This window comes from Podarcis cretensis (assembly GCF_951804945.1).
Source record: "Podarcis cretensis genome assembly, chromosome: 7".
NCBI lineage: Eukaryota > Metazoa > Chordata > Lepidosauria > Squamata > Lacertidae > Podarcis > Podarcis cretensis.
The window spans coordinates 61187434-61213504 of record NC_137176.1 but is presented as its reverse complement, the minus strand read 5'-3'; positions in this window follow the sequence as shown (position 1 = coordinate 61213504).

The window sequence follows — 26071 nt, the reverse complement described above, 5'->3', positions numbered from 1 at the left end:
GACGAAGAGACTCGCGGAGCGGATTAATTTCGTCTTGTGTGGCACCACTGTACATTGAAAGTGCTAGGATACCATAACAGGCATGGCTTCCTCCAAAGAATTGTGGGAGCTGCAGTTTGTTAGAGTTGCTTCGAGTTGTTAGGAGGCCTCTATTCCCCTCACTTCACTGTATGGAAGTGAGAGCGGGGCTGATCGCCGAAGAATTGATACTTTTGAATTATGGTGCTGGAGGAGACTCTTGAGAGTCCCATGGACTGCAAGAAGATTAAACCTCTCCATTCTTAAGGAAATCAGCCCTGAGTGCTCACTGGAAGGACAGATCCTGAAGCTGAGGCTCCAATACTTTGGCCACCTCATGAGAAGAGAAGACTCCCTGGAAAAGACCCTGATGTTGGGAAAGATGGAGGGCACAAGGAGAAGGGGACAACAGAGGGCGAGATGGTTGGACAGTGTTCTCGAAGTCACCAACATGTGTTTGACCAAACTGCAGGAGGCAGTGGAGGACAGGAGTGCCTGGCGTGCTCTGGTCCATGGGGTCATGAAGCATCGGACACGACTAAACAACTAAACAACAACAATTCCCCTCACAGAGTGACAATTCTCATAGTTCCTTATGAAAAGAAATTGATTGTTAAATCACCCCGGGAACTGTAGCTCTTAGAGAGAAACAGTGGTCTCCTAACAGCTATCCACATCCTTAACAAACTACAGCTCCCATAATGATTTGGAGGAAGCCATGGCTGTTTAAAGCGGTATCATCACACTTTATGTATGTAGTGTGAATATGGCCATGACTGGGGGGGGGGGGGGGACAGGACAACTTGATTCAGAAACCTTCGCTAATATTTGGTTGAGTGGATGGCTTCCCTCCTTGGACACTGGACTGCAGTTCTGTGCCGCTCTTTTTCTAGCCTGATATTAGTTGCCTTTGTGGCTTTTACTTTATTATTTTAATTGTAGATTGTGTTTGTTTTAATGGTTATGTTTCTGTAACTCCCCCTCAAGCCGTTTGGTGAAAGGTGAGCTGTACATGAAAATAATCCATGAATAAAGCTGCCTCCTGCCCAGTGTGTTGGACTACAACTCCCAGTGACTGGCTGTGCTGGCTGGGAGCTTGAGTTCAAGCATGTGGAAAGCACCAGGTTGATGAAGAGTGCAGTCTGGGACTACTCTTGGCAGCAGCCCTGCATTTGTCATAGCATGTGCAGGGCTTCACAGAGCGCAGATTCATGTTTTAACAACCTGAATAACATGGTCTGGTGTTGCCAGACCTGAAAAACACCCAAGGATACATCTTTTTCTTAGCGCATTTCATAGGCAGCAGACTGGAAAATCATACTGTGCGAGAGAGTGATGATCAAGTGAATATTATACAGTGAGATATGCAACAGAGGGTGTTTTCATATTCAGTAGGTATGTCCTGCATGCAACTTCATTTCTTTGTCTTATCTTTATGTGGGAACACAATCTGTTTGGAATCTGCTTGTTAGTTAATAGCATAAAACTAGAAAACTATTGTATCGGTCTGTGTACACCACCTTTCTCTGTACTTTCCCTCTTTCTCTGTTCCTCACCACCCCCTTCCACTGTTAAGACAGGGATGGAAAACCTGCATCATTGGATTGCAGCTCCCATCAGCCCTAGAAAACATAGCCAAGGATGGTGGAAGATTTAGGCCCACATCTGGAGGGCCAAAGGCTATCCATCCCACCTTAAGACATAGATGCCAGTTGCTTATACCAAGAGTTCTGTGTCACAGAAGCTAAAGATTGGCTCACACTTCCACCACAGGGACCTCCATCCCATCAGAAGCATCTCCACTGGACTTTCTTTTCATTGTTTGGTGCCACTTACAGGAGTGTGACATTGGCTAGGTGAAAAGCAGTGCACAAGGCACCAGTCCCAGTCTGACAGGTGTTGGTGTACCTGGATGTGCTTTTCCTTTACAAGGGCAAATGCTGCATTTGGCTTCCGCTTTTTGGGGATAGGTTTCATTACATATGGGAAACACTTCCATGACAAAGAAAATACAGATGATTTCGTTTTTGCTATTGACCCATCTGATACCTAGTATTCCAACAACATCTCGAGGGCCACCGGTTCCTCATTCTTGGCTAAGAGCCATCCCCCACTAGGCATCACTTTATGTGCTTCAACCTGGCTTCTCGCATTACTGGAAGTCATTGGCATCACTGACCTCTTGCCATATTGGACGATGCAGGTGAGAACTATTGTAGCCAGGAACTAACTTTAAACCATGCTAGACCCACCTCAGATAATGTATCCAGAACCTGCCTGATGCTTTTCCAGAAAACATTCCTACCCTTTTAAAACCTAGAGTTGTGTTCAATGTTGGGGGCAAAACAACATTCTTAATTCTACTGTTCATATTTTCCACATCTGCACTTCCAGTTGATACGCTACATTGACTAGGACAGCATTCTCTTGCCTGGTGGTCTCTAGATTTCCTGTTATTGTTGTTGTTGGAACATTTATGCCCTACCTTTTCTCCAAGGAGCTCAAGGTGGCATACATGGTTCTCCCTCTCCCCATTTTATCCTCACAACAACCCTGTAAGGTAGGAAAGCGACTGGCTCAAGGTCACCCAGCAATCCTCATGGCTGAGTGTGGATTTGAACCCTTCTCCCAAGCCTTAGTTCAATACTCTAACCACTACACCACCTTGGTCCTCTTTTTAAACTACAAAAAGGTTTTTTTTTACTACAAGTCCCATCAGCACCAGCCAGCATGGCCAATGGTCAGGCACAGTGGGAGTTTGTGGTCTACCAGCATCTGATACTGTTCAACAACATTTGGAGGACACCAGGTTGACCAGCCTTGGATATGCATTCAATTTCTAAATGTCTGTCTTCTGCTTTTCCATTCCATACTGTCTATATTCAAAACCAATGTATCCCAGAATTATTTATGCCAGTTGTGAAATATATCATCAGTTCAAGTCACAGATCTTGCCATCGCATCTTATTAGGAGCATGAGAATTAAAGAAGCTTTTCCCACATTACTGCTTTAAAGCCTTTTGTTTATGTTTCCATTGCCCTTCGCCACTTACTGTATATCTGGAGGAATTGCAGCTCCTAGCCAAGTGAAGAGGAGTAATATTGGAAAAAGAGTTCTTGACCTTTAGCTCAAGAGAACAGTGTGCAGTCTTGTGGACATAAAGAGCAACACTCCAGTAACTCAACTAGTACTGTATCCACGTTGATGTTTGAATTAAACTCACTCCATGGATGTGTGCATGTAGAGCACTTGACAGCCTACAGGGGGCGGTGATGCATGCCCAGATTGGTGCATGCGCAAGCACATCAGTTCATTACAGTTGCAAGCTCCTGAAACCTTAGGTACATGCCACAAATACTTTGCATGCTGTAGTGGGAGTCAGTTGTTGTGTCTCTGCTCACAAGTTATTTTTGATAATCCAGACATGCTTCCATCAAAGCTCAGTTGACACAGCATGTTTCATTGGTAGGAATGGCTAAAAAAAAAACGACGCAAGGCTCTCATTAAAAAGTTGCCACATGCAAGACAGAAACAGTAACAAGGGGCGGCTTTGTTCTTAAAAGTTTGCACATTTTGACAGAAGACTGAAAGCCCAATGCAATTTGGTGGCACCTCTCAGGATCGAAGCTGTTTAGAGGGAATGTCTGAAGAACGTATAAATTGTCATTATGTTACAATGATATTACAGCACTATATTACAGCTGGTGGCTGTTACCCATTCTTTTGTATAAACTAAGTAGCAGTTTAGAATTTGGTTCTTTGCAGGGCTTCTGGAAACCTCTGACTTGCAATCTGCTGCAGCATCATTCTGATCTTATCATGACTGGAATATAGGAATCTAAACTCTGTACATACATTGTCAGTTGCTCTTCTGCATTGGCATTTTTTCTTTGCTTGACATAATCATTCTAAAATCTAAAACGTCATACTCACTGAGGCCACAGAACTCATTGGTTAAAAGTAAAGATTTCTGCCATGCTTCCTAGAAGCCTCTCACTTTCGTTGTTCTCTGCCTGAACTGGAAATAGCAGCACTATTGCAGAATATTAGAAATGCTCTCCATTTGTTTCAATAGGACAATCAAGTACATGCTTAAATATCACCTACTGACACCAGCGGGTTATAAAAATGCTTAACTTTGGGTCACATTCTAAAGCTGCAATCCTAACTCACCTGGGGATAATCACCATTCAATAGGAGTTGCTCCTGAGCAGACATAGTTAGGACTGTGGTGTAAAGCTACAATCCTGTATGCATTTACCTGGGAATAAGCCCCAGTGGACTGAGTAGAACTTGTTGCCAACCAGACAAGCATAAGGTTGCACAATAATATATTTCTTGTGTGCTCCTCAGCAGCAGGAAAAGGTGTGAAACACCCACACCAGATTCTCAAATAGGCTTCAAGGTCCCCAGGATTTCATTTCCATTTTCCTCATTAGCAATTTGAAAGTACCGTAATACATGATAGACTTCCAGTCTGTCCTTTGGTGCTCAACACTTCTTTCATCTCTAAGCCTCCCCTCCATTAAGAAAACTCCCTGATATTTTACAAAATGTACAGGTTGTTTAAGGACATGCAAATGCTAGGCATTATTTCTCCTTGACTTCACAGAACCTGCTCTTGTCAGGCTCATATGACATCAAGCTGAATACCAATCCAAAAAGCTCAAGTAGAATAAAGTTGAGGCGTCTCATTCCCACCCACTGATAAATTTACAGGCGCCATTAGGAATACAGCAGAAGATCATCGGCCAGAAACACACATCAGCATCCTAATTGCTTCATAATAGATTAAAAGGCATAATTTTTTCATTACACTCGCTCCAGTGCATTAGGGTAGACGTTCTTTTAAAAATTATTTCAAAGTAGCATAAATCATGGCTCAAGAGAAAATAATATCTGCCTAGGACTAGTCCTAGTCTTGTGGGGAAAGGTACAAGATATCAGTTCAAAACCAAATTAATGATAATGTTGCTGAGTGTTCAGTTCGCTTTTAATTAATTTTAATTCGCCTAACTCTTCATACGAGTCCATTCATACAGAAAGAAAATGATTCTTCTAAGGTTGACATCTTCTGTGGGAGCTGAGAATAAACCATGGTTTAAAATGAGTGGGCAACCACATTCTCTTGGGAATAGTCCGTCAGGCACCACATATCAACTCTGGATGGAGCTGAAACCAGGCATGGATATAGGTGAAACCTGGTAAGTGGAATCATCCCTTCCCCTCCCATTCTTCCTCTTCTTCCCTGCCCACCAAGTGAGGAATAAATATTTCTTTGGGAAATTAACCTGGGGGCTGCATAGATCTCGAGACACAACATCCAGCAACCTCAGTTTGTCCATAGCTAGTGCCCACCGGTCTGCCTTCTTATAACTACTGTGCTACCTTGGTACTCGAACGGCTTGGCTCCCGAACGCTGCAAACCCAGAAGTAAGTATTCTGGTTTGTGAACGTTTTTCAGAAGCTGAATGTCCGACACTGCTTACGCGGCTTCCTTTGCAGGAAGCTGCTGCTGCCAATTGGAAGCTGCGTCTTGGTTTTTTAACATTTTTGGGAGTCGAACAGACTCCAGGAATGGATTAAGTTTGAGAACCAAGGTACCACTGTAATCCGGATGGTGGTCACCTTCCTCCTCCTCAGTCACAGTGCTGCTGTTGCAGAATTTAGCATGGAGAAGGACAGGGACAAAACTAGAATTAGTCACCTCTGCCAGTCATTGCCTCTGTCTGTCTTGGCCTGTCACTATCAGAGAATCATAAAATTGTAAGGACCCAAAGGCTCATCTATTCCAACCCTTGCTAAAGAACCACAGCTAAAGAATTCTTAACACATGGCCATCCAATCTCTGCTTAAAAACTTTGTGTGAATGAAAGTCCCCCAGATCTAGCTTCACCTACTATTGGCCTTCTCTGTTTCTTCCACCCTACCAGTTCCAGTGGGCACCAGCCACCAGTGAAAACAAAGGAGACTTGGTTATATGAAATCTGCATGCTTAGATGTTCATATGTGTTTGCATCCCCTTTGGTTAAACAGGAAAGGGAAATAAGTTCAGTATTTTGGTTCCCTAGAGGAATGAGCAGTAGAACCAAACAACAGTGAGATTGATCTGTGACTATAGACGTCTCAACATCTGATCAACTATAGTCACCCACTGGACCTCATTATTGGTTAGTTTTACTAGTCACCTCCTCTCGTAAACATTGACATTGGCTTTGTTGCTGTTTCCATAATCAAAAGAGATACAAGCATACCTTAGCACTGTGCAACCCGTTCACCCAAGTTTCCATTCTTTTCAAGTTGTGTCTGACATCAGTCTTGTTATTTATAGCTTTATATGCAGCAAAATATTTATTCCAAGCTCCAGTGAGGGTGGTTATTGTAAATGCCAGTGGATTATTTACGAGGCATAGCTAATTATTTCTATAAATGCCTCTTTTAAATAGGTAGGATTATTTGGGTATTAAGATCCTTTTGAAGTTCCTTGGTATTTTTTTCCCTAAGGAGCGAAGCTATGAAGAAGTGTGTGTAGCTAATGATATGAAAGCACATCTTTATGTGTGGTTTTGTTTAATTGTAGTATTAACAATACTTGGATAAAATGAATACATCAGATAATACTGAATTACATTTTAATTTCGATGGAAGTATACAACAATCCCCCATGATCAGTCTGTGAATGTATTTTGATAATGAACAACAGAACAATCAAAGACATAAAATAATTAAAAACTCATTTTAAAAAGAACTATTTTAAAAACATACAAATATATGCTTATAATGCTGGGATGTGATTCATTTGCTTCACTATTAGCAACAGCAGCCATATAATCAGGTTCACCTAAAATAGTGTTGTGAGATGGGGGTGGGTGAGTAGGAGAAGGTTAATAGGTTGAGAATGACTGTCAATGCTCCTTAATAAGGAGTGGCAAAATTGCCAGGCATATCTTCTGTTAGGGGAATTACAGATGAATATCCCTAGAAGCCAAGGAGATAGTTGAGGAGCATGACTTACCCTGCTGCTTCAACTCCAGCCACACAGGTGGGGCAAGCCAGATGTGAGGAGAACAAATAAGTATATTCAGAAGTCAGGCTACTGTTTTTGGAGAACACACACTAAACCTTTAAAGCATATTGAAAGCACATTCTTTTCCTCAAAGAATTATGGGGACTGTAGTTCACCGCTCACGGAGTTACAATTCCCAGCACACCCAACAAACCACAGTGCTCAGAATTCTCTGAGGAAGAAAATGCACTTTGAATGTGCTTTAAAGGTATATTATGTACACAGCCACTGAGAAAGTGACAAGAAGAGAGCAGGCTATGGGGTGTACCTTCTGAGGGACTGCTTCTTTCTGAAAATCTGATGTGCGTAAGTAGATCTGTTTGAATGCTTAAGCTGGCTGTCTCCCCCTATGATCAAGCTATATATTTGTAAACAAACTCAAAAATTATGAAACGTCATCAGCCTCCAGTGCCCTCCTTCCAAAGGGAAACCAAATCAACAGAAGCATTATGCCTTGGAATTGCCACACCAATCAAAGTGGATCGAGTTAACACTATAAAATGAGTGCAGCTGCTTCTCTCCCCAATTAAAGTGCCTGTTTTTATCCATCAGTTGCCACCAAACAGAATGTTAAAAATTAGGTGGGTAAGTACTGCTGTGTTTAGCTTATTTATTTATGATCTTCAAACCTACCCTTTAAAAACCTCTAAGCAGCTTACAAAAATACAACATAAAAACAAAGAAACTGTATCATAAAAATAGATACCACATAAAAAACCAGAACAGCAGTACTGTAAAATCAGATAAAAACAGGAATTCAGTAATCACAAAGTTACGGGTCTGGGGAAAGATATGTATCATTACAACATGTCTGAAAGCAAATGATGGATAATGGAAGGGAATAGTATTCGCCCATTTGGGGTCAGCGCCCTGTGAGGTGCAGCAACCCAGAAGAGCTAAGTCAGGAGAATCTGTGGCCAGCCCTCCAGATATTGTTGGATTCCAAGCCCCATAAATCCTTGACAACATTGCCATATCTATAGAGTCATAGATCCCTCACCCCGGATCTAAATGACTTTACAGGTGTATAGAGGAGGAGGCTAATATTTCTGTATATCAGGTGGCCCTTATCTTGTGAGGTCTTCGGGTGAAGGGCAGTATATAAATTTAATGAATAATAAAGGTAATGATAACATTTCTACCTGAATAGTCAACAGGGTGACCAGACACAAAGTAGTAGCTTGCTATAATCTTGAACAACTGAAAATAATTGAGACTTTTAGCCCTCAGCTGCACAGCTACCAAAGGGTTAATAACCTGAGCACCATCTTCCTTTTCCCTGGTCCCATTCATCTCCCTTTCAACATTGACCTATGCCATATACAGTGGTACCTCGGGTTACATACACTTCAGGTTACAGACTCCGCTAACCCAGAAATAGTACCTCGGGTTAAGAACTTTGCTTCAGGATGAGAACAGAAATCGTGCTCCGGTAGTGTGGTGGCAGCGGGAGGCCCCATTAGCTAATGTGGTGCTTCAGGTTAAGAAGAGTTTCAGGTTAAGAACGGACATCCGGAACAAATTAAGTTCTTAACACGAGGTACCACTGTACCCTTCTTTACTAAATATGAAGATAAAATATGCCACACTCTGGTGGTTATTAACCTCTTTTTAATGCATGGAGTACAATGGCCTTATCTGGTTTTCTTTGTGTCTCATTTATATAATTAGAACATATTTTCCTATTTTGTATCTCCCATTGTTTGAGTCCCCCCCCAAAAAAAGTTGTTACCAGACACTCATTTAGATATATCATTCCTCTCAAAGGCCATTGAGCTTCAGACATTTTTTTTTACAGTCAGTGAATATTTTTAATGAATTGCAGTCTGCCTAAATTAAAATGCAGCACATGTGTAAAAGGACGTCAGTGGTACCATCAAAGATATATTCAGTATACTATGATATTTCTGTCTCTGAGAGAAGTTCTGTTAGCTGGCTCAGGAATTCCTGTTTGGAATGGGTATTCGCAAAGTGAGAAAGCAGGCATTAATCATATCATCTGTACGCAGGCTGAGATCCTACCTGCCTGCAGACTGTCTCACCAGAGTGGTGGATGCTCTGGTTATCTCCTGCTTGGACTACTGCAATGCGCTCTATGTGGGGCTACGTTTGAAGGTGACCCAGAAACTGCAACTAATCCAGAATGCGGCAGCTAGACTGGTGACTGGGAGTGGCCGCCAAGACCCTGTACACTGGTCCTGAAAGACCTACATTGGCTCCCAGTATGTTTCCAAGCACAATTCAAAGTGTTGGTGCTGACCTTTAAAGCCCTAAACGGCCTCAGTCCAGTATACCTGAAGGAGCGTCTCCACCCCCATCGTTCAGCCTGAACACTGAGATCCAGCGCTGAGGGCCTTCTGGTGGTTCCCTCACGGTGAGAATGAGGTTACAGGGAACCAGGCAGAGGGCCTTTTCGGTAGTGGCCTCCACCCTGTGGAACGCCCTCGCATCAGATGTCAAGAAAGTAAACAACTACTGTATCTGACTTTTAGAAGACATCTGAAGGCAGCCCTGTTTAGGGAAGTTTTTAATGTTTTAGTTTGTCGCTTTTATTATTATTATTATTAGTAGTAGTAGTAGTATTCTGTTGGGAGCTGCCCAGGGTGGTTGGAGAGGCCCAGCCAGATGGGTAGGGTATAAATGATGTTTGTTTGTTTGTTTGTTTGTTTGTTTGTTTGTTTGTTTGTTTTATTACTACTACTACATAAGAGCCATACTGGAGCAGACCAAAGGCCCATCTAGCTCAGCATCCTGCTCTCACAGGATTTGTGATAGGGGCTTACAAAAAGTTGATGCTGATGAGTCAGAGAATACTGAAGCAGAAGAAAATCATCTTGCACAGAATGAAACAGCTTGCCTCGTAAAGAACTTTCTCGGCAGGTTTGCAGCTTTTGGCAGCGGGACGTATTAGACAATGAAGAAGTAAATTGGCAGCCTTTAAGGAGGAAATTACCCTGAAAGGCAAAATCCAGGTGGAAATTCACACGGCCCTTGACCGCTGCTCCCCTTACATTTCCAAAACAAGTGTTCACTTTTTTCACACTTCTGCACTTGGCGTCAGCATGATGGCACACACACCCTCCTGTAATACATCATCAGATAGCATTTCACAGTATGCCAGCATACCGGAGCATAATATCTCTGCAAGCCTAAGATCTTTGAAGATTTATGACTCTGTTTTCCAAGCATCAGAATGTAGCTTTGCTCCTTGCTTAAAAAGTGATGCCAGCATGAAAATTATATCTGCCCATGAAGCTTGGAGAGTGGGGGGGGGGGCAGGAATACTGTTCCATCATGCTAGAATTTTCTATAATAAAAGCCTCATTCTTCTAACAATACAGTAATGTGATGGATGCTATATACTATATTGGCCCAAATATAAGACGCACCTGCAAATAAGCCACACCTTTAAGACTGAAGGAGGGAAAAGAAAAAAAGACAAAACCTGGGCTGTTTCCTGGGGGGGGGGAGACGCACTGCTTTGCCAACGGCCTTCTCCCCTTCCCCCATCTTTCTGGCGGCTTGGGGGAGGCTTAGGAGTGGCGAGTAGACTGCACACCATTGCCCCACACTCCCGGGCTGCGCTTGGGGGGGGAGGCCACCAGCAAAGCGGTGCGACTCCCCCCCCCCAGAGCAGCCCAGGAGCACGGGGCAATGGCACGCAGCCCACCCGCTGCTTCTAAGCGCCCTCCAAGCAGTTGGGGAAAAGGGAAGGTCGCGAATATAAACCACATTTTAAACTTTTCGCTATCAGAATTTGGAGAAAAGGTGCCGCTTCTATTCAGGCCAATACGGTAAGTAGCAGCTTGGGAGTACTTCTGGACCCACTGCTGTTGCTTGAGGCTCAGATGGCCTTGGTGGCATATAATGCTGAACTACACATAGACATACACACACCTCTGTCTCAATCCTAAGTGGCCAGAGAAGGACTATATAATAAGATATATTTGGTCTTTTTACTTCTCTCTTTTTCTTTTTACCAAATTGTCTGGATTCTGATTTATCCATGATCTCATACCCATCCTGCGTTGGGGGGGGGGATAGTGTTTTGTGTGGTTTTTTGTATGTATGCATTTTCTTTTTTTATATTTTGGGAACTTAATAAAAATAATTTTATATTTTATATTAGGTCTTTCCTAGCCCCTTTATAGAAACTGCCATGCAAGAGACACACACACACCCATTAGAGTTATTAGGGCAGCGCCTATCGTTCACTGGGGTTTTATTTTGTCTGCCTTCTAGTGAATTGGGAGGGAGAAGCTTAAACCTTGCATAAGCACAACAGCTGTACGTGCAGCCTTCCTTTGTTTGAGCACTGCCTGCACACTTCTGTGAGGTCTGATGCAAGTTTGATGTGGCCCAGCGTGCCTGAACCCCCCAGTGATGTTCTCAGCTCCTTCCACAGCTAAGATTTTCGGGGAGAAGTGCAAAGGTCATGCATAGGCCATCATGCATGTTTATTTTGAGTATCTAGAAAGCTGCAACTAGCCAGGGGAGACATGTCTGGCACCAATCTTTGCTCTTCCAGTGTTTCCTATGTTGCATTATAGTTTGAAGGGGCCCCAAGAGCTGGAGGATATCCGCAAGGGAATGCACACATTCACTGCTTCGGGAGGTAGCATTTTATCCTGCCCTTTATGTTTTATTTACTATGCACCAGATGATGCATTAATCTAAATGCTTTGATTTTCAACCATGCAAGGAAGCACAAGGAAAAGAAAAGGTAGGACGACTATTGTGGTTGACTGCTGAGACTAGTGTTTTTGGTGGCGCTATAGGATATAAAAGGTAACATTTTAAAGACTTCTAAAGCTCCATTGTGATCAAGTACAATTAATTTTGGCAGTGTCAACTGGAATTAGAGACTATGCTTTCTGCAGAGCTGCAAAACCCTATCTCCTAATTGCTATGTGCCACAGCAGCTGAAAGACATACCTTGTGCTTTTTAAAACAATAATATATACTTTTGTCATTTCTACAATAATACATAATGACACACAATTGCTAAACCAATTGTTCAGTGCAGCTCTTTCTTGACTTTTTGGGCTTGTCCATTCATTCAGCAGTTGCACACTTGACTCCCTTCCTGGTAACAGTGGGTGGTTATCCTCAAGTTATACAGGTTACTACAACATGTTGTGTTGCTTAAAGCTACAGTGTTATGGAAGAAACAATACATTTTCCCAGTTCATTTGTTTCAGGGGAATTTGACTGTATTTTACTCATATGATAACGTGGGGATACCTGTGGGTACCTTCCAAACCAATGACCCTATGTCTATGAGGTTAAAATTTAGGAAGGATAAAGCTGCTGAACCAGCCAAACCAATTCCTTTGTTAAGGTGTTAGTCTTATTTGGCTAGTACAGCCATGTGCATGTCCAAAGAGGTTGCGTAATTGCTATGGAGATAAATGGGTGAGATTCTTTCCATCTCACCTAGCTGGATGCCACAACATTCTAGGCTGGAAAACAATAAGGCAAGAGGGCATCTGTGTGTGCACACGATTGCGTGCTTTGTGCTAAACCCAAAGCTGTGACTTGGTGTTTCCCTGGAAACCTAATGGGGAGGCAATGGGGAGAGTGTTTGTGCTGTGAACCCCTGCCTCCTATGCTCAGGCTGTATGTATGTGTAAGAAAACACTGTACTGTATGTTAGCAATAATACTAATAATAGCAATAATAATAATGACACCACAGTCTCTATTGGCATTCATTCCAAGGAAGTTGAATCCTGGACAAACACTGGAACCTCTGGAGTCTTTTGCTGCTCAGAGATTGAGGTGCATGCAGCAATAATATATAATATTATAGAAGCAGAAATAGTGATGGACAAATAGTAGTAATGGGTGTGGATGGGTGAGTACACACACACACACTTGTTTCAAATTCTTGGGAAATAAGTAGGTTGATTTGTAACTCATGTATATTTAAAAAATAAACCTAACACACACAGAAATCCAGGGCTGCATTCTGTCTTGAGCTACATTTTTGAGCTCGTGTGTTATATCATTAAATTTTTTCTCCCCTCATTAATGCCAACATATATTCCCCTCTCCCAGAAAGGGAATATCTGGAGATATTCATTATCCATGTTGCTTCCCACAGATTTATTTCAAGTAGGCTACAAATTGCCTCCAGGCTTGCAACATCAGATTACAGGGGCTATCGGTTTGCATTAGTCACAATAGCAGGCATTCCTACGACTATGAGGCTTGCAGGGCACTGGTTAAGAATTGATGCTACCCAACTGTTTCATTTTAATTCCTATTCTCTGCACAGGAATCTCAGCCAAAACAACTTGAATTGGGTTTCATGATGAGTAGACCACCTGCCTTAAAGAAAACGGAACATTCTAGCTTTCTTAAAAAGGCCAAATTACATGTGCCAGTCCTGAATCTATAAGTCTGGGGTGCCAAAAGGAAGGAGGAATTTCTACTCCTGTTCCTGTGGACACATATTTATAGATGTTTTAAACCAGAGAACATTGGTGCACTATACAAATAGGACCGTGCAGTTTTTAACATGGGGTGGGTGGCAACTCCCACTAACCTCCCTAAATTTCTTGTCTCTATTTGTATAGAGGCTGTACAAGCCATTTTTCATATGGCTGCATTCCCTTGTGACATCATTCTCTCACCCTCCAGGTGTCCTTTCTTTTGGATCAATAACCACAGAAATCCACAAAGGCTTCTCTTCAGATTCTAGGCATGCTGATTTGAGTAGTATTCTTTGCTGCCTTTGCTCTTTTTTTTACCCATTAAGCTACATATTCATTCTGATTGCACATGACTTGTCAAGAAAATGCCAGTGATTCTATTGAATTCCACTACATTTGAAGTATCTTGTAAGATGGAGCTCCCAGGCTTGAACATTTACTCAAACAAGTGGGTTATAGCTACAAAGTCAATATGACATCTAGAAAGTCGGAGAGTCAGGCATTAAGGTAGGTCAATTTACAGTGCAGTCCAATGCCTATTAATTCTACAGCAAATACACTGTTCAGTGAGGTTTACACTCAGCTAAGTGCATAGATTGTGCTGTAAGGATTGCAGCAAAATCCTATGCATTGACAGGTGGGTGGCCTTATGGATTTGTCATAAGTGGTTCACAGGTGTGGGGAGCACAGGATCCAACTTGCTGGTCAGATTTTGTTCCTCACACCTACTCTAACCACTACAGTGGTACCTCGGGTTAAGAACTTAATTCGTTCCGGATGTCCATTCTTAACCTGAAACTGTTCTTAACCTGAAGCACCACTTTAGCTAATGGAGCCTCCTGCTGCCGCTGGAACACGATTTCTGTTCTCATCCTGAAGCAAAGTTCTTAACCAGAGGTACTATTTCTGGGTTAGCGCAGTCTGTAACCCGAAGCATCTGTAACCTGAAGCGTATGTAACCCGAAGTACCACTGTACATGGCTTTAGGGCTGGGTGATGTATCTATACATCATCCCAAATCGGTTTGAAGTCAACATCATGGTAATGGTTTCATAATACAGTGGTACCTTGGTTTTCGAAAGTAATCTGTTCTGGAAGACCGTTCAACTTCCAAAACGTTAAAAAACCAAAGTATTTTCTTATAGAAAACTCAATACGGAAGCCACGTGGCACGTTCAACTTCCTTTTTTTTTTTTATAATAATTTTTATTAATTTCCACACATATAATAAAGAACAATATAAAACAGTATCACATCATACTCATCGGTTCTTACCCTTCTTTCTTTGACTTCCCCATACCTCCCCATCCCTGCATCCTTGTTTAATAATTCTTTAGCAACCCTTAAGTCCATTGTCTTAGTTCCCTTTCGTAAAAGTTTCTTAAGTTTTTTTGTTTACTGCTGCAATTCTTTACTTCTTACCCCCTGACATCCTAACATTCCTCAATTTTGCAATTATTTTTAAGATATATTTTGAAGTTCTTCCAGTCCTCTTCCATTGTCTCTTTCCCCTGGTCCCGGATTCTGCCCGTCATCTCGGCCAGTCCCATAAAGTCAATCACCTTTGTTTGCCATTCTTCCAGAGTAGGTAGTTCTTGCGTCTTCCAATACTTTGCCAGTAGAATTCTTGCTGCTGTAGTGGCATACATAAAGAAAGTCCTATCCTTCCTTGACACCGCTTGGCCCACCATGCCCAAGAGGAAAGCCTCTGGTTTCTTAGGAAAAGTCCACTTAAGGACCTTCTTAATTTCATTATAGATCATTTCCCAGAAAGCTTTAACCTTTGGGCAGGTCCACCAAAGGTGGTAGAAAGTGCCTTCAGTCTCATTACATTTCCAACACTTATTATTAGGCAAATGATAAATTTTTGCAAGCTTGACTGGGGTCATGTACCACCGGTAGATCATTTTCATAATATTTTCTCTTAATGCATTACATGCAGTAAATTTAATACCGGTGGTCCATAACTGTTCCCAGTCAGCAAACATAATATCATGACCGATATCTTGTGCCCATTTAATCATAGCTGATTTCACCGTTTCATCCTGTGTATTCCATTTTAGCAGCAAGTTATACATTTTTGATAAGTTCTTAGTATTGGGTTCCAACAATTCTGTTTCTAATTTTGACTTCTCTTTCTGAAATCCTATTTTCCTGTCCTGTTTAAACGTCTCATTTATTTGATGGTAATGCAACCAATCTCGGACCTTAGGCTTTAGTTTCTCATAACTCTGAAGTTTCACCCTTTCACCATCGTATTCTAAAATCTCATGATATTTTGGCCATTTAGAATCCATATTAAGCTTTTTTACTTCCCTAGCTTCCATTGGTGACACCCACCTAGGGGTTTTACTTTCCAACAAATCTTTGTATCTAATCCAAACGTTATACAATGCTTTCCTTACAATATGGTTTTTAAAGCTTTTATACACCTTTACCTTGTCGTACCATAAGTATGCATGCCAACCAAAACTATTATCGTACCCTTCCAGATCCAAAATGTCAGTGTTCTCAAGAAGTAGCCAGTGTTTCAACCAGCAGAAAGCTGCTGATTCATAATAAAGTCTTAAGTCCAAAAAGCTTTAAAAAACCGAAGCAAGTTACTTCTGGGTTTTTCAAAAACCGAGATCTCACTATATTCAACATAATAATATATCACGAAAACTATATGTGTATTTGCTGTGTAAAAAATCACGATGTGGGGAAAATCGTGAAGCCGGTTATTGCTTCTCTCATGATTCATGCCACCCCTGTTGTTCTCTACACACCATTGGAGGTTGGATTTTATAAACCTCAGGTCACTTTAGACTTTGCAACTCTATAGCCCCCAATCACAAAGTCTCCTGCACATGTTCGACTTAGCACTATATCCAAACCGCCCATCTTGGTCTGTTTCTCCTGGAGAAACCACAGACAGTAAGCCATACCTCAAAGCTTGGATGCAGCCCATGGTTTGACTGGTGCAAGATAAACCATGATCCTGGGTTCAGACATAATGCTAAATGAATCAATGGCTTAGTTTACAGCAGCACAGCCAAATAAGATGAAAAGTAGCTATAATATTTTCCAGGGAAACCAACATATTTGCTCATTTACACTAAGGCTATGTAGTTGTTAGGATCTCTGCCGGATTCCTACTCATGTGTAGGACCTCCTGACAGTATTCACCATACATTTAAAGCACCTGACCTTCCCCAAAGAGTTCTGGGAACCCTGGCTTCACAGAACTACAATTCCCAGTTCCCTTTTAAAAAAACTACAGTTCCCAGAATTTTTTGTTGGGGAGGATCACGTTACTTTCAATGCACGATGTGTATACAGCCTAAGCCATGGCTAGGCTTAGGGGAGAGGGAGGTATTTATTGGTTTGTGGTTTTCGTTCTTTTTTATCCTTATGTATTTCGTGCTTTTATATTGTATTGTATTTTATGTTGTGAACTGCCCTGATATATATGGATGAATACAAATGTACTAAAAGAAATAAATTACACAAGAACCAGGTCATAGGCTTTCTTTCAATGCCATGCTGAACATGCAGGTGTCAGGGAGGCCTGGGGCTGGTGACTTTCCTTCCATGCATTTAGCCTAGACACCTTTCCTTTGTGATATCTAAAATGTCTGTCTTTGGCAAAACAACAACACCACCACCCTCCTTGCCCCTCTACAATTTTCATTTACAGAGCTTGCAAAATCTACGCCAGGCTCGATCACTGAGATAGCTCGGAGTCGGTAATAGACTCTACAGAACACCCTGACTAAAGAAAAGGACTTGATTACAAACCAAATTTGAAGCAGGATGTTGGATGAAAACTGAGCTCAGAATGCTACATTTGCTCCTGGCTGTTTGCCCCATTGCTCTTTATAGTCAGCAAGCCGGCATGGAAGCATTTGACTGGGTGCTGACTGCATAAAACTTGGGGCTTGCTTCTCCATTAAGTTTCTGCCTGGAGAATTCTTACCCTGTGATATCATTCCATGAGATTTCAGTTCCCTGCTTTGGCCAAGCAAGTGCTACATTCTTTTGCCCAGCCGGAGGGAAACGTGATGCCCACAGAGCCCACACACTGCACTGCTGACATCACCCACGTAGATGGCAGCTGGGGCAGTCCAGAAGGATCAGGGCAGAAAGGATCGCCACTGCATGTTCTTGGCTGAGGCTGAGAGTTAAAAAACCTTCTCGCTTCAGGAAAGCTTAGATTTAAACATGTCATTTCCCCTTTGTTGTTGTTGTTGTTTAGTCGTATTTGACTCTTTGTGACCCCATGGACCAGAGCACGCCAGGCACTCCTCTTTTTTTTATAAAAAATTTTATTGGGTTTTTACATTTTATAAAGACACACACACATAAAAAGACAAAGACAACACATATACATTTTCATACCCTTACTTTCTTTACCCTCTTTCCCGGACTTCCCCCCACCCCCTCTTCATACATCCCAATTCCAATAATTAGTTCAGCAAGTTCTTGTCTATCATCTTAAACATATTGTTATTATTTTTAAAACTTAGCTCTTTTTAGTTGTCCACATTTAACTTATCCAATTCTCTTATAAACATTAAATCCTTTTTCTAAGGTCGACCTAACTTCCCTTCCATGAATTTCTCCCATTCTTATACTAATTATAGATCACAATAGCCAAATACAAAAATCATAAAATTTTGAAATTCAATTCTCCCCTCCCTCCCTACCCCGGTCTCCGTCCCTTCCCAAGCAAATGTCCACAAAAACAGTTCCTAGCCCGGACTCCTCACATCCGAGGCCCTCAACTCTCTGTTAGTCTCTCTCTGCCGATTTTGTTGGTAATCCTTTTTGTTGGTCCTCAGGTCTCGAAGGAGTTCTGTCACAATCACAACAAATTTTCTTCCATCCGAAATATTTAGAAGCAGTTGCTGCAAAAGGTCAACTGCTCTCCCATGCTCAAAAAGGAAGTCCCAATCATGTTTCTTTATTCTTTTAAATTCCAGTGTTCCAAGTACTCCAGGGACTTCCTTCTTCATCTTTCTCATCTTTCGCAGATTTATAATCCGAAGATCTTCTTCTTTCTTTTCTGACAATATAAATTTCTGGTTGGTATTTTCCGCCTGTACTTTCTCCACTCCTTCTTTCCTCTCCATCGGTTCCAAAGATGTCATTTCTGGTTCAGCCGCAGATTCTTTATCATTTGAGTCCTTTATGCATTCAGCAGAGTTGTTTGTTTTAGAATTCAAGGTCAAAAGTTCTTTGTTCATAGCCGTGCTCTGCTCTTGCAAAATTCCCACGAGAAAAAACATTTTTTCTATCTCTGCCAGTAATTTTCCCTCTGCAGCCATTGTAATGTCTCTAGTTCCCCCTAGGGGGGTTCCAACTGCTTAATAGTCCTTTTCCAACAATCCGTCACTTTGTTGTTTATTACTACTTTGTTTCCAACCACCTCTATTCAAATGTAACACCTTTAATTCAGAGAGTTATTAAGTAGCAAAGTTCTTAACTTTAACCGCCCGTTTGACAGCTCCTTTGACAGCTGTCAAACTCCTTATTCTTTTTCCTCCGGCACCCGCACAGGACGCTCCAGGGTTCAGGGGGGGGGGTTTTACCCGAACACTTCCAAGAGTCCTCCCTTTCTCTCCAGCACAAAAACTTCTTCTGTCAAATTCATGGAAATATCTTTGTCTAACACCACAAAAACAATAATCTTTCCACCTTAGTTCTCCGGTTCTTGCTTTAAATCATTTGTAGGTAGGAGGGGTGCGGACTTCCCTTTAGCGCATCCCCCGGTCGTGCCAAATTCCAAGGTAAAAAAAAAAGATTTTTAAAGTCCAAATTCCATTTTACTCACGGGTTGTTTGTTTTCCAGTCCAAATTTTGGGGAAAAAGTCAGCGCTCTCTGGCCATGGCTCGCGGCTTCGCTCCACTGAAGTAGCGGTCTACTCCCAGCACCACGCCACTCTCCGTACCCTCTCCGTAGCCTTTAAAAAGGCTCTTCGTGGGTCGGGGAGGGCGCTTACAGGTGCCCACCGAGTCACCAAGTCCGCAGGCTTCCGCACCTGCGGTTTCTAAGGGTCCCCGCGTCGCCGGCGCGGTAAGACCCGTCTTCAGCAGAGCCGATTCCCTCCGGAGCTCGGAGGGAATCCGCCATTAACCGATCGCGCTAACCCGGAAGTCACGCCAGGCACTCCTGTCTTCCACTGCCTCCCGCAGTTTGGTCAAACTCATGCTGGTAGCTTCGAGAACACTATCCAACCATCTCGTCCTCTGTCGCCCCCTTCTCCTTGTGCCCTCCATCTTTCCCAACATCAGGGTCTTTTCCAGGGAGTTTTCTCTTCTCATGAGGTGGCCAGAGTACTGGAGCCTCAGCTTCACAATCTGTCCTTCCAGTGATCACTCAGGGCTGATACGACCATTTGAATTTCAACCCTTGGGGATCTGCCCCACTTGAACATTTTACCTTCGGTGAACTGTGGCTCAAGCTCAAACTTGATGTGCCCACAAAACTAGGCACTGGGATTACAAACAGTGATGCAACCTCCATGTGCTTTGCGGATGCAGCCTGATAAATGTTTGGATGGAGGTGCTGCTTGGTAGTAGCATCTTTGGAACTGTTCTGACACCCACAGCAAATATTTATCCATGTAAAGATAGAAAGGGGTAGCAGCTTTTCATAATAAGTACTTCTCTTCAAAAAAAAGGTCGCCTATAATGGCTAAACCCCAAGATGATCAGGAATGGAAGGGCCATGGCTGAGTTCTAGGGCATCTGCTCTGCATGCAGAGGGTCCCAACTTCAGTCCCCAGCATCTTCAGGTAGACCCAGGAAGAGCTTCTGCCTAGAAGCCAGGAGAGCTGCTGACAGTCAGTGCAGACAATATTGAGCTAGATAGAATCATAGAATTGTTAGAAGGGACCCCTGAGGGTCACCTAGTCCAACCCTCTGCAATGCAGGAATCTCAACTAAAGCATCCATGACAGGTGGCCATCCAACCTCTGCCTACAAACCTCCAGAGCCAGTGTGGTGTAGTGGTTAAGAGCGGTAGACTCGTATTCTGGTGAACCAGGTTCACTTCTCCGCTCCTCACCCCACTCACCTCACAGAGTGTTTGATGTGGGGGAGGAAGGGAAAGGAGATTGTTAGCCGCCTTGAGACTCCTTCAGGTAGATAAAGCGGGATATCAAATCCAAACTCTCCATGAAAGGAGAGTTAACCATCTCCCAACGGAGGCCATTCCATAGTTGAACAGCTCCTACAGTCAGAAAGTTCTTCTCGATGCTCAGTCCGAATCTCCTTTCTTGTAACTTGAATCCATTGGTACAGGTTTTACCCTAGATAGATGGAACAATGGTTTGACTCGGTATAAGACTGGGTTCCTATGTTCTTATGTCCTACAAAATGAAATAGGCTTGTAGACTAAATCAGTAGTGACCAGGGGGTCAGTGCAACTGGGGCTGTGTTGCTCTGCTTCCCAACATCATGTTTTGCTGCCAGTTACTGCGGGAGCAAGGGGTAAGGTATCGGGGAGCTTGGCATGATGCAGTGCAGCATCAGCAGTGGTGAATTGGCTCTGCCACTGCACCGGACGATACCAATCTCCCTATTGGGTTGCCCTACCTCTTCTCCCTCTCGGTAACCAGCAGCAACATGAGGCATTGAGAAGTCAGCAGAGCAATGCAACTCCACCCACTCTAGCACCACTGGCCGCTTCTGAGCTAAATGAAAGAAACATGTAAATACAGTTCTTTTAAAAGATTTGTCATTGATCCCCCCTCTGCAACTATTCCAGTGCCATGCAGAATGCCTTTATGTTGCCTGAATTGTATGGAGCCAACAAAATCCCTTGGCTGAAGCAGAATTGCCTCTCCTTAAGATTCCTTCGCCTGGGTGGGGCACCCAGCCCACATGCTCATAGTTATCACTGCAAGCAGCAAATTAGCCCAGCAGACATGCTGTCCTCTCACTTGGCAATGAAATCCCTGCTAAGAATACACTTTGCTGGCTTGAGCTTAATAAATCTCTGGACGTCTGGGTGTTCAAAAGAGCCCCCAGAATTTGGTTCATGTAAAACTCTAAAACTGGTCATAGAACCATACTGATGTTTTCAATCAGAAATCCCTATGTAAAATAAAAAATAAAATAAAAATTGTTACCTAAAGATGAGGATTTGAATTTATCCCGTTCTGAAATTCATGACAAAACTCTCAAAGCTTAAGTGATCTAAACTAAGGGTACTAAACCAGAACCTTAGCAGCAGATGAAGAAAAGACATGAACCTTATAAGAAGGTACGAGGAAGATTCAGACTAGGGTCTGTTGAGCTACAGAGGCACTCAGAATGCATGTCTTGCCTTGCATCCTTTGCTAATAGTTCTGCAGTGATTTGGATAGTGCTGTGGATCTGTTCTCCCCCCAGATTGTAGGGCGCCACTGATATAAAACTTCTCCCCAACAGTGGGGAGTTCTGCATACACACACAGTTGTGCACCATGTTGAAGTCTCAGGCAGCTCTTTTTGCCCTGTTTGTTTGTTTGTTTTGCTTTTGCATCACTTTATTCTTCTTTCCACCTGAACATCGTCTGTTCCCTGTGGGAACAGCTCCTTAATTAACCCTTACTTTATCTCACAACCATCAGATGTAAATTAATAGTCCCTTGGGAGGTCATCTTTCCAAGGTTAATCAGCACAGCAACCACCTGTTATTGCCTATCAGATTTAAATCTGCAGAGTGCTGAGTTGCTTGGTAATGTACGTCACTTGAAGAGTCATCTATACAGCAAAGGGTGGCTTGGATTTTTGGACTTGAATGGTGCAAAATACATTTGGGTTAAAAAAAGATCTATAAGTAAAATCCCTTGTCTGAAGCAGAATAAATATAAACATAATAAGTTGATAACGCCACTTAATTCTCTTAGACCTTGAATGAGCTAAGCTCATATAAGAAGCATGATTACTCTAAATTATACCAAATCCACACTGCTTCCAGGAGTTGAGTGATATGTTAAAAAACAAGCAAATAGGAAACCCCCAAGCCAACTGTGTATAAAACAAGCGACTTTCTTCATTTTTCTTTTCTGAACAAGTTGTTTCACTTTATATGTTCATTTATATGTTTAAAGGAACATTTATAATAGCCAGCAATTTTTAAAATTTACAATGAAGTATAAAATAAAATCATTGAAACATCATAAAATTATAATATAAAATACGGAACAAATTATTAACACTAAATCAAATTAATTCTGTAAAAATGCTAGTGAAACAAAAATATTTTAAGCAGGACAGAAAATATCATAATGGCCACGTGGCTAAATGACAAATGTTGATTTTGATCACTTCTATGTACTAGGCTTTCCCTTCCAGCAGCCCTTATAAGAAAAAAGGGTTAGAATCAGTGCTTTTTTCTTTAAAAAAATGTTTAGGGGTACTCTCATTTTAGGGACGCAGGTGGCACTGTGGGTTAAACCACAGAGCCTAGGACTTGCCAATCAGAAGGTCGAATCCCCGCGACAGAGTGAGCTCCCGTTTCTCGGTCTTTGCTCCTGCCAACCTAGCAGTTCGAAAGTACATCAAAGTGCAAGTAGATAAATAGGTACCGCTCCGGCGGAAAGGTAAATGGCGTTTCCGTGTGCTGCTCTGGTTCGCCAGAAGTGGCTTAGTCATGCTGGCCACATGACCCGGAAGCTGTACGCCAGCTCTCTCGGCCAATAAAGTGAGATGAGCACCGCAACCCCAGAGTCGGCCACGACTGGACCTAATGGTCAGGGATCCCTTTACCTTTACTCTCATTTTGACTCAACATCACCATTTTATAGTTCAAATAAATACAGTAAATACAGGGGAAATAAATACAGTAAATAGACAAAAGTACAAAAATTCAAAAATGTTTAGGGGTATGCATACCCCTGTGTCCCCCCCAAGGGGAAAAAAACTGGTTATAATACATTTGGCAGGTACGTATCAAAGCTTCAGTTTACCAATATGGAAGCTTCAATTTACCAGATCTAAAATTATATCATGATGCATTTAAACTTAAACAGCCAATCCATGTTGTTAGACTTGATCAAGGAATCCCTTGGACGTCTCCCTGGGGATTCTCTCAATAAGAGCCTTCCCTTTTCTACCACTCATGCGCTTTGTCATTTAAAAAACAGAAAATCCATTCCTTCAGACTTCTTCAGATCATATAACACAGTAGGTGCTGTCTTACTGCCTTTGGGGTGGCACTGCACTGTAGCACAAGACTTGGTGGAAAGCTTTTTAATCAAATCACTCCAATCACCATAGGACGCTGCTTTCTATCAGGTCAGAAGATTGCCTCTTATGTCAGTCCTACTCACAGTAGACCCAGTGAAATCAACAAACAAGACTAACTTAAATCCATTGATATCAGTGGATCTACTGATCCACTGAGACAAACCAGATTCTTTTTTTATCAAGACTAGTAGTGTCTACAATGACTGCAGCTCTCTAGGGTCTCAGGCACACAGAGAAATTTCCATCACCTCTTACCTGACCCTTTTAAGTGGAGGTACCAGGAAGTGAACCTTTAGCTTTCTAAAGCCATAGGATGTGTACATCTCCCAAGCTGTGGTTTCTCCCCCCATCGTTCAGAGCACTATTGCTAGGAAGGAAAGAAGGAGGATTATTGGTTTGTTTTCATTTTCATTTACTGTATTATGTCTTTTGTGTTCTCATTTTGTATTTTAATGTTGTGAACTGTCCTGTGATCTTTGGATGAAGGGCAGTATACAAATTTACATCATCATCATCATCATCAATAATTGCATCTGTGGGGCTGCTTCTCAGTCAACAAGGTTAAGGTAAGGTTTATTCATACATGACATGGCATTAGAGTGCTTCCTTTGTTCCTAATTATTTTATTACAGCTCATAGAAAACCATGCAAATGCTTTTTTAAAAAATCACAACCTATGCTTCTGATTAACACAGTGCAATATGTGACAGGATCTAAGGAAAATAAACTTCCTCAGTCAGGCTAAAGCAAGAGTTATTTTGAGACAGGCAGGATGTTGGAGCCAGACTGAAACATCTTGAAAAATGTCCTACTATTTCCTATTTGCTCTGCAGTGGAAAATAAGGAAGCTCAAATCAAACCCATCTTGCATTTTCAAACTCTAAGGTAATTTATCAGCGTCTTTTTTCTAAAATGAGTTTTTAAATTCTAGAGGCTGACACTGATTTTGGGAAGTGAAGTTTCTTCTTTCTCTTTAAAAGAAACTTCACTTCCCAAAATCAGTGTCAGCCTGGTTGAAGCTCAGAAAGCTCTATGGATCCTCAGTTCAAATTCCACCTCTGCTGTGGAACCATTGGGCATGTTGTTCTCTTGCTTTGCCATCAAATTAAAATTGCCATTATACTAACCTACTTCACAGGGTTGGCAAAGCCATTGCTTTTTTTTCTAGGGGTACGCTGTACTGGCACCTCCCCCCCCAATGTTAAAAGTGTGGCTCTTACTGTAACAATTTCATGGTGAGTACCGGCTCCTCCCCCCCCCCAAAAAAAACCCCACAATTATACTGTAAAAGACTGTGTAAATGGAAAGCGCTAAAGGATTATAATTTGTACATTTCCCCCTGACATTGTATGCATTTCTTGAGAGTTAGACAATTTCTCAACTGAAGATATCAGCATATATTTAAGGAAAGCAGGTTATGTTAACAGGCTCTTAAAAACTACTTTCACATATGTGAGAGCCAATGTGGTGTAGTGGTTATAGTGGCAGGCTAGCAATGAGGAAAGGCAAGTTCAAATTCTCTCTTAGACATGAAGTTCACTAAATAACCTGGATGCCCCATTGAGCTACTTAGAAGAAATGTAGGTAATAAATGAGGGTTATTGTTTTTTACAAGCTGTTTGGCAGATGGGACATTTGCCCCTCTCCTTTTTGTCTGGCTTGATAATAACTGATCTTAATGGTGTGAGGCAACAGTCTGATATCATTGCTCAAAAAAAATCAGGAAGTTTTCTAAGACTTGAGTGACATTTATGCATTAACCCTGGAATGATTGGTCCAAATTGATTCTATGACTTCAAGCAAACTAAAACCGCATTACATATGCCAAGCATAGGTGCAGGATGCCATAAGAGGTGCTTATAAAGTTAATCTCTAGTGTGGAAATAGGAAACTCAGCACCATAGTGATATCAACCTCCAACTCTGGAATTCTCTCCTGCTGGGGTTTCTTTGCTGCTTTGGGAACATGGTGCATGAAGCTGCCCTCAGGCATTTTGTGCTTAGCCAAGGATGGCAAATCTAGTAGATGGGGAGAAAAATCCATGTACGATGGCATACAAGGATCCCCAGAGAATCTCACAGAAGAGTGTAAGCCCCCGGCAACAAAATATATGTCTGAAAATGCTTGGCCTTATGTCCGGAGATGACCTGGATCTATTCTGTGCAATTCTGAAAGGATTTTAGAAACTAGCAATTATTTTGAAGTAGGGCAGGAACTCAGTGCCAAGTTTCCCAGGCATATATATTCAACTGAATTTTACTCGGAATAGAACCACTGAAACTAATGAACTTTGGTCTTTACTTTCAACGGGTCTTCTCTGAGTAAAACTT